The sequence below is a fragment of the Oncorhynchus clarkii genome, chromosome 22, assembly GCF_045791955.1.
Source record: "Oncorhynchus clarkii lewisi isolate Uvic-CL-2024 chromosome 22, UVic_Ocla_1.0, whole genome shotgun sequence".
Lineage (NCBI taxonomy): Eukaryota > Metazoa > Chordata > Actinopteri > Salmoniformes > Salmonidae > Oncorhynchus > Oncorhynchus clarkii.
The window spans coordinates 25,632,392-25,642,939 of record NC_092168.1 but is presented as its reverse complement, the minus strand read 5'-3'; the positions used below and the strand labels follow the sequence as shown (position 1 = coordinate 25,642,939).

Below are 10,548 nucleotides of genomic sequence, written 5' to 3'. Positions count from 1 at the left end.
GCTTCTGTCTGTTCCTACAAATAACTCGAAGCTAAAAATGGCCTCAGAAAATACAAATAAACTGCTCTTACCGGAGATGACACTGACAGTTGGGTGTGATTCCCTGTCCACCCGCACATTCAATGTAACAATGTGTGTCTGGATGGTTCTGCCTGTGGAGACCACACTGCAGGTGTAATCCCCTGAATCTACCCGACTGAGACCCTGGATACTCAGAGATCCATTATTCTGGATCTGCATCCGGTTGTTAAAGATGGTTGTCTTGTGGTCACCATCTTTGAAAAATTGTACTATAGACAGCAGCTTATTTTTTCCAGGTAGACTATATCTCCATGCAACCCGACTTTGAGGTTCAATCTGCTCACTAGGTAAGGTCAAAATGATGGACTGACCCTCAAAGGCTGTCCTTGTCTCAGCCACAGCCAACACCTCTGGGACCTCTGTAGGGAGGAAGGAGGAGATGTTTATGTTAGTGGAAATTTAAAGTAAATAGGTCATCGTAAGACAATCAATAAATGTTTCTTACCTATGGAGAGAAGCTGGAGAGTGAGGAAGACGATGATATGATGGGGCTTCATTTGTCCCAGAAGCTGATCCTATGAAATCTGTGTCAGGTAGGAATGTTTGACGATGCACTAACTGACTAGGTATCCCTCTTTCCCTTGTATCTCTCTCTCGCTCTTCTCTCACACCTCAGTGCTACCATGGGTTTTTCTATTTTACATAAAACGACATCACTGAACCACAAAATGGTTTCTCTAATGCCATGGCTACAGAGAGCAACACAGTCTCCAATTGCAGAGCCTCTAGAGCATAAATTGCATACTCGTGCCTCTACTTCCTGTGTACAAGGATGTGGTTACTGAAGTTAGAACCCTACACAGTATAGGGCTGAAGGCCATTGCCAGCGTGGGTCAGAGGAGATGGTTAGGTTGTGGTTGGAGGTGTGTTGATCTATTGAGTAGGCTCTATGACCTGAACACAACCGTGATCTCTGCAGATAAGCATCATTTATTACATCCAAGTCCATTCTGACTGACATACAGCCCCCAGTGGTTTAATGTTTTGCAAGTTCCTGCCATATGTGTCTGCTAGATTGCATTGCTCTCTCTATGACATATTAAAGTGAAAAACGTATGAAGCCTGTCATACATCACCGAAGCACCGACATACACAAATAATATTAATTTATGTCAGAACATGTTTGTAATAATTACCTGTATATTGTTAGCACTGCTCACATAATCCATACATTTATGGGCTTTATTCCATGATCATAGAGCCCCACAGTGGAGGTGTCATAATACCCATAAAACCTAGCAGTCAAACAGGACAATGGTTCCAATCATTTTTCCCATAGTGGATTTTTCAAAACACTTAAAATAAGGGCAGTGTTTCGTGTAGGCTTATCCTGGCATGATGTTTTGATAACCATGTAAATCTCTCGGACAAGGTGACTTTTATCAATATATTGGGCTCTGTTTACTCTCACATTCGAAAATGTTAATTAGGTATCAAAGTAGAGATCATGCCAAACTATCCCTGCAAGCTCCTGCATATCATATCTAGCTGTCACCTTTGCTAACAGGTATTGTGCCAATTAAAAACTTGCACAAGACAGTTCACAGAATAAACCATTTAAAGAAATTTAGCAAATGTATTCAATACTACATTTAGCTAACAGTTGATAGTAAATCCAGAGATTCTTACCTTTGCCTCGATTCGGCAGTCTCATCCAGATCACCATGGCATTTGTAGTTCTTTATGATAGCCACATTAGCAGCTAATTAGCATTTCATTTTTGTGGGGTAAATACAGGCAAATATATTGATAGTCACCTTGTCCTAGAGAGATTTACACAGTTATCAAAACCATACCGCAGGGTAAGCCTACACAAAACATAGCCCTTATTTTAAGTCTAAAATCCCCTTTGGGAAAAATGAACAGTGGAAAAACGATTGGAACCACTTCCCTATTTGACAGCTAGGTTTTGTGGGTATTATGACTCATACTGTGGTACTCTATTTTGGAAGCATTTGTTTGAAGCCCAGTCAGAAGAGGCCCAACCTAGCAACTACCGCCCTCCTTGTGCATATCATTATGCATATAGGCTATCGATCTTATTGTAGTCATTATCATTAGGCCTAACCATATTTTTTATAAACTATTGCAAATCATGTATGCTAATCTTTACTCTAAATTACAGGTGTAATTATTAGTCCAAAGAGTTACAAGAGTTTCTATTAGACGAATTCGTGAAGAAAAGTTTTGCAACAGAATCGGCATAATGAATACACCCCTGGTGTCAAAGTCATTCCATGGAGGGCCGAGTGCCTGCGGGTTTTTGCCCCTTCCCTGTACTTGATTGATGAATTAAGGTCACAGATTAGTAAGGAACTCCCTTCACCTGGTTTTCTAGGTACTCCATGGAATGTTTGACCCCCCTGCTCTAAATCATTGAAATAATAATTGTTTGTAGCCATTGAACACTTGTCTGTTTCCCATCATAATAGTACAGTGGCAAACCTGGGCTATGTTCAGTACGAAAAAACATAATAGAACATTAAATGAAACGGAAATGGTACTGTACTAAACAACCAGTTGAAAAATGGGCAGGGGTTGGGTTAAATACATCACTCATTGCTTCAAGCGACACCCCATAACACCCATCAAATTGAGAAAACGTACCTCAAAGTCTGTTCAAGAACGTTTTGGGAAACAAAACATTCCACAACATAGCAAACGTTCAATTGAACTGAACTCAATCCTGGTTTGGAAGATTTTAAGGTCTTTTAGTGGAGGGTAGAGCTCTAGGTAGACCCTCCCGCCAAACTTCCCGGGGTTCAAACTAAGTATGGTATAGGGGGGAATTTATAAAAAACGTTTGGAATGTAGGTCTATGCTATTGTATGGCTACCCATGTCATGGTCATGTCCAAATCATCCGAAAGTATCTACAATTGATTGTGAAGCTGAACAGAGTCACTTATAGATGCTATGAACATGATGCGTGAAAAATGCTCATATAGGTCCCATGACTTGAATGGGATTTGTGCCACAAATGCTAAAATGTTAGCATGTGGGAACAGTGCCAGTGAAACTAAACCAAAGCATGAATTGCTGTCAAACCTTGTCCATCAACCTGGACTCAGGGATAGACGTAACATAGTAAGGATAAATCCGGGACACTCATTTGTCTGATATGTTATGTGTGTATTAATTTGTGGATGTCCATCATCCATTTCATATGATATGCTACGAATTACAATTTGTATGGTATGCTGCGAATTGCAATATGTACAATATGGTATGATTTGCAATTCATACGAATTTGCAAAACTTCTATGTAATGAATTACAATTTGTTGTGGCTAATGTTAGCTAGGTGGCTAACATTAGCTAGGCTAGGGTTAAGGTTAGGAGTTAAGTTAAAGGGTTGGGGTTAGCTAACATGCTAAGCAGTGCACAGTAGCTAAAATGTAGTAAGTAGTTGCTAGTGCTAAAGTTGTCTGTGATGAGATGTTCGAGCTACACAACCAACCTCCCTACCTTTGTTTTTGCCTTAAGTAACCTTCTGTCTTCTGTAACCATACCAAATGTAGCATGTCATACTAATTTGAGTGTCCTGTATTTACATTTAGTATGTTATGTCTAGTCTGACTATGAGACCAGACTGTATCCATAGACTTCTTACATGGTAAGGAAATCAATGGGTGTGTTTGAGCAGGTAGCCTAATGAAGCCTACTGTATACGAAAGTTGACGAGTAAAGTCGGGAGAGGTGCATCTAGCTGAAAGTCGGACACTAGTGGTTTTCCAACAGCAAGGCTCAGCTCAACTTGTCAGTATCAACAAAGCTGATATGGTTGATATAAGTTTTTCTGGATAAATGTCCAAATAAACTTTTTATTTAACTAGGAAAGTCAGTTAAGAACCAATTCTTATTTAAAATGACGGTCTAGGAACAGTGGGTTATCTGCCTTGTTCAGGGGCAGAACGACAGATTTTTACCTCGATCTAGCAACCTTTCGGTTACTGTCCCAACGCTCTAACCACTAGGCTACCTACCTACAGTATATATACACCATACAGTATAACACAATGAAAACATAAGGTGTATAATGAATTGATGAGAGAGATGTCTCAAATATGACTTTCATTTGTAACCCCTGTTGCTTTAGAATAAAATAAAAGTTGCTTCCTGATTCAGTCACATCTTTAGCCACGTTTGTGTAGGTCAAACAAAAACACCCTCGTGTGGTTGACCAATAGTGCCACCCACAATGCAGGTGATGGCTGCATGGTGCAGTTGGCGACTTAATCAAAAACCTCATGACCTTTGATCACATCATTTTTGTCAAGCTCATGCAGTCAATATTTAGTTCCAAGTCTGATCTTTTTTATAACCATATTACAACACACTTTGAAAGCCTTGACCAACGATGGTCACCGACTTAATAAAAGTGATTCGTTCGGAAAATAACAAATAATAACAAAATAACCACGTTGTTACCTGTTCGTTGACATTTGTATTGCAGTCAGACATGAATTTAGAACCTTTGAACTGGAAGTATTCTATAGATTTTAGGCTGTGGTTTCCTGATCAAAATGTTGTTTCTTATGGATTCAGTGATCATGTTCACCTCACAGGTAAGAACTAACGTTAGCTAGATAACGCATCACACCATTTTGGGATCTTATTGCTTAGCCAGCTAACGTTAGGATGTTTGCACATACACTGTCTGGTGCAAGTTAACTCACGTGGAAATCTTCCAACTCTCTTCCCAGGTGCTGTTCTTTGGCTTTGGGTGGCTGTTCTTCATGCGGCAGCTGTTCAAAGACTATGAGGCATGTTATATTAGTTACTAGCTACACAAGTAACGTTATTGCTACAGTGCCTTCAGAAAGTATTCATACCCCTTGACTTATTCCCCATTTAGTTTTGTATTACAGCCTGAATTTAAAATGTATTAAATATATTTTTTTCTCACCCTTCTACACATAATACCCCATAATAACAAAGTTGTCAAAATATGTTTTTAGACATTTTTGCAAATGTATCGACAATTAAATTATACTAATTTACATAAGTATTTACACCCCTGAGTCAATATTTGTTGAAGCACCTTTGGCAGCGATTACAGCTGTGACTCTTTCTGTGTAAGTCTCTAAGAGCTTTCCACACCTGGATTGTGCAACATTTTGCCATTTTTCATTTCAAAATTCTACAAACTCAAATTGACAAATTGGTTATTGATCATTGCTAGACAACCATTTTCAGGTCTTTCCATAGATTTTCAAGTAGATTTAAGTCAAAACTGTAACTTGGTCACTCAGGAACATTCACTGTCTTCAGGGTAAGTAACTCCAGTGTAGATGTGGCCTTGTGTTTTTGGTTACTGTCCTGCTGAAAGTTGAATTCATCTCCCAGTTTCAGACAGAGACTAGTTTTGGTCTAGGTGTTAGCCTGTGCTTAGCTGTTTCTTTTTTGTCCTGAACTCCCCAGTCCTTAACTATTACAAGTATACCCACATCATGATGCAGCCACCACTATGCTTGAAAATATGGGGGGTGCTACTCAGTATTTGCCCCAAACATAACACTTTGTTTTCAGGACAAAAGGGATATTCAGTGTCTGCTTTTTTCTTTTTTTTTACCCATCTACCAATAGGTGCCCTTTGCGAGGCATTGGAAAACCTCCCTGTCTTTATGTTTTTGAAATTCACTGCCCGACTGAGGGACCTTACGGATAATTGTATGTGTGGGGTACAGAGATGAGGTAGTCAATCAAAAATCATGTTAAATACTTTTATTGCAAAAATAATGAGTCCATGCAACGTATGTGACTTGTTAAGCTACATTTTACTCCTGAACTTATTTAGGCTTGCACTAAAATATATAAGGTTGAATGCTTATTGATTCAAGACATTTCAGCTTTTCATTTTTTATTAATTTGTGAACATTTCAATAAATAGAATTCCACTTTGACATTATGGGGTGTGTAGGCCAGTGACAAAAAACATTTGGAAAAGGATATTTAGCTAGTCTACTGCCCGTGCCTTTATTTCTGCAGCTAGATGGCTTACTGTCATTATTTTCCTGGAACTGCCTATAAGACCAGTTGTAAGAACCAGCATGAAACAGAAAGTGACTGATACATCAGACTGATACATCAAAATACTAATACCAAAGCAAAAACAAACAATAATGCATAATAAATTCACACAACTCAATGGTAAAATCAACAAAGTTTGATAAGGTGATGCAAGGGTAGTGTTATTGGGGATCTTTTAGAGGACAATGCCTATTCACAATAGTGAAGGTATTCAAAGTATTTGGAGCAAAAGCCAGTGGGGGAGACACTGGTAGTGTTCAGCCAGAAAAATAGCTGTAATTCACAATGACTTGTCTTTCAATCCAATGGCTAAATAGAATTTGAGGATTGTCGATGGCTGCGGATTAAATGAGAGAGGTGCAGGCTACTTAACTTGGGGAAGGGTGAACACGTTTCACCCCAAAAGGCCACCTCTCTGCTTCGATCCGGTTCACACTAGTTTGTTGCATTGAGGTCTGTGTTGTGTGCGGGGCTCATTGTTCTCTGGTCAGGTCCACGCAGCTAGAAATTCAACCCACAGGTGTGCTGTACAATATTTCTTAACATTGTTGATGGAATCTGACGGTTTTGCCGGAAGATATTGATCTCCCTTTGCCATAAGTGCTACGGACTGGATAGTCTTGGAAAAGCAGAAACAAGTTGCACATCTAGTCTTGGGGTTGTTGCCACCAAAACTCCCAAATCATTGAGTCCCAAATCATTGAGTTCCACTTAAGTACTTAAGTAAACAGTATTTATGTTCAAAGCATACTCTGTTTTCTGTGTTACCATATTCTAAAAAGAATTGAGTGCCCCAAAAATGTGTGTAAATATTATTCATTCAGAGGAGTTCAAGATGCAGTACCTGAAGAATTTCCCCCCATATTATGTTCTTTGTCACACATAAATTCATGCAGGTCCCCCCCCCCCCCCCCCCCCCCCCACACACACACACACACACACACACACACACATATATATATATATGCATTCCAGGTGACTACCTCATGAAGCTGGTTGAGAGAATGCCAATTGTGTGCAAAGCTGTCATCAAGGCAAAGGATGGCTATTTTGAAGATTCTAAAATATATTTTGACTTGTCTAATACTTTTTGGGATTTCATAGTTTTGATGTCTTCACTATTATTCTACAATATAGAAAATAGTAACTATGAAATAACAGATATGGAATCATGTATTAACCCAAAAAGTGTTCATGGGGGTAGTCACCTGGAATGCATTTCAATGAACAGGTGTGCCTTGATAAAAGTTAATTTGTGGAATTTCTTTCCTTAAATGCATTTCAGCCAATCAGTTGTGTTGTGACAAGATAGGGGTGGCATACAGAAGATAGCACTATTTTGTAAAAGACCAAGTCCATATTATGGCATGAACAGCTCAAATAAGAAAAGAGAAACGAAAGTCCATCATTACTTTAAGACATGAAGGTCAGTCAATCCGGAGAATTTCAAGAACTTTTAAAGTTTCTTGAAGTGCAGTCGCAAAAACCATCAAGGGCTATGATGAAACTGGCTCTCATGAGGACCGCCGCAGGAAAGGAAGCCCCATAGTTACCTCTGCTGCAGAGGATAAGTTCATTAAAGTTACCAGCTTCATAAATTGCAGCCCAAAACAGACACATCTCAATATCAACGGTTCAGAGGAGACTGTGTGAACCAGGCCTTCATGGTCGAATTGCTGCAAAGAAACCACTACTAAAGGAGACCAATAAGAGACTTGCTTGGGCCAAGAAACACAGGCAATGTACATAAGACCAGTGGAAGTCTGTCCTTTGGTGAGTCTAAATTTGAGATTTTTGGTTCCAACCACTTGTCTTTGTGAGATGCAGAGTGGTGGACGGATGATCTCCGCACGTGTGGTTCCCACCGTGAAGCATGGAGGAGGTGTGATGGTGTCGGGGTGCTTTGCTGGTGAAACTTTTATTTAGAATTCAAGGAACACTTAACCAGGATGACAACTACAGCATTCTGCAGAGATATGCCTTCCCATCTGGTTTGGGCTTAGTGGGACTATCATTTGTTTTTCAACAGGACAATGACCCATAACATCTCCAGGCTGTCGAAGGGCTATTTGACCAAGAAGGAGAGTGATGGAGTGCTGCATCACATGACCTGGCCTCCACAATCACCCAACCACAATCCAATTGAGATGGTTTGGGATGAGTTGAACGCAGAGTGAAGGAAAAACAGCCAAGAAGTGCTCAGCATATGTGGGGACTCCTTCAAGACTTTTGGAAAAGCATTCCAGGTGAAGCTGGTTGAGAGAATGTCAAGAGTATGCAAGCTATCATCAAGGAAAAGGTTGGCTACTTTGAAGAACCTAAAATATAGATTATATTTTGATTTGTTGAACACGTTTTTTGGTTACTACATGATTCCATATATGCTATTTCATAGTTTTGATGTCTTCACTATTATTCTATAATGTAGAACATCGTAAAAATAAAGAAAAACCCTTGAATGAGTAGGTGTCCAAACTTTTGACTGGTAGCGTGTGTAGTGTTGTGTTGTATTTTGTGTTAAGCCTATTGTTATGTACGTTTGGTTGATTGTAATAATGTGTCTTTGTCCCTCTCTTCACTCTTTCTTTCCTGGACTGTAGGAGTGGATTGAATACTCCAAGACATTCCAGGGGAAATACTTCAACTTCCTGGGTTATTTCTTCTCCATCTACTGTGTGTAGAAAATCTTTATGGTAAGAGTTACAGACATAGTCTGACTGAGACCTAGATTCACCTCGGCCCGACTAGCCACTGGTTAGCTTGCTTGACAGCCTTAGAAACAGAGGAATCTGAGAAAATCAAGTTTGAGTTTGGTATCTGTCAGTTTAGAGAATATTCAGTGTCTTTTGATCTCTATTTAGTAACATGTATTGTGTCTAAGTTAAAACATTTGTTATTCTACCCATATTGTTTTTGCTTTCAAATAGAATGACCTTATACTTCACATACAGTCAGTTTATCATATCCACATCAGGCCCCAAAACTATATCTGTAGTAACCCTGTTTTTTGTCCCTCTAAGGCCACCATTAACATTGTGTTTGATTGTGTTGGGAATGCTGATTCAGTGATTAGAGGGATTGAGATCACTGTTAACTACCTAGGCATTCAGTTTGATGTGAGTTCTGCTGCTCATGCACACACACACCTCAAGTAATGTTAATGGTTGTCATTTTATTAAAATGCCCTTCTGTACTCAATCTTCACTTTTATGGGATAATTCCAAATGGAAATAGTAAGTTGTATTGGTGTGTTCTATTGTTGCTCCAGTTTTCCTTACATATCCTCTCCTCGGCAGGTAAAGATCTGGTCTCAGCACATCTCCTTCATCCTGGTGGGCATCATCATCGTCACCTCTATTAGAGGCCTTCTCATCACACTCACCAAGGTAAGCCAACTACAGACAGGAAGTAGTCAGTCTACCGAGGCATGTTATGATGTATCCTAACACTGATCTTGTTTCTCTCTAGTTCTTCTATGCCATCTCCAGCAGCAAGTCCTCCAATGTTATAGTGCTGGTCCTAGCTCAAATCATGGTCGGTATGTGTTTTGTTATATGCAAGATTTGTGACAAAGAGCAGAGGGCATATATTTCAGTTCAAATGCTTTTTTTGTGGTCAGTTGTCTATTCAATCTTTAGATAAGTTAGTGCAAAAGACAACTGACATCCTGCGTGTCTCTCTCTAGTTTCTCTTAGGGGATGTACTTTGTCTCGCCCGTTCTCCTCATGAGGATGAGCATGCCTCTAGAGTATCGCTCTATCGTGACCGAGGTGCTGGGCGAGTTGCAGTTCAACTTCTACCACCGATGGTTCGACGTCATCTTCCTCGTCCATGCACTCTCCAGCATCCTTTTCCTCTACCTCGCCCACAAACAGGCTCCCTGACCCCCTGACCCCACTTTGAACTTGACCCTTTACCTGGAAGCTCAGCTGGCGTCCAGAACTGAACTTTGAGTCTGTGGGATTTAGATTTTCTCTTTTTAAATCTCTGGTCCGTCTGTGTGGTGGCGAGAAGAAGACGTTTTGCCTGTGTTTCCTGAATCAGGAAGGGCCGACGCTTGGCCATGTGGACCATTGGTGTCGTGGGGATTCAATGGAGGGGAATTGGTGCCATGGAACGCTGGACTAATGTTGGGGTGAACGTGGGGGTGGAATGACTAAAACAATGTGGATGTGTCATCGTGCTGTTGAGCCGTTGGACACAGGTTCTGTCTAGCCTTAAATGAATCTGACCACAGGAGAACTGCATAGTATACAGCACAGACCAGCTTCACTGCAAACACTAGCTTTGTTGTATGAATGGATTGTAAAGACCATCACTACCTGAAGTTTACACTCTATTTTTGATAAACAGAATACTCAAAATTAAAGAAGAAATGTATCCCCAATGTCCATGATGCTATTTGCTAGCATCATTCATTCATGTACCTAGGGTTG

General features: G+C 40.1%; 1 pseudogene; it reads left to right on the top strand.

Moving 5' to 3' along the window:
- The first annotated feature begins 4,486 nt into the window (after window positions 1-4,486).
- Window positions 4,487-9,996, top strand: LOC139380103 (Golgi pH regulator-like; annotated as a pseudogene).
- Window positions 9,997-10,548: the final 552 nt, after the last annotated feature.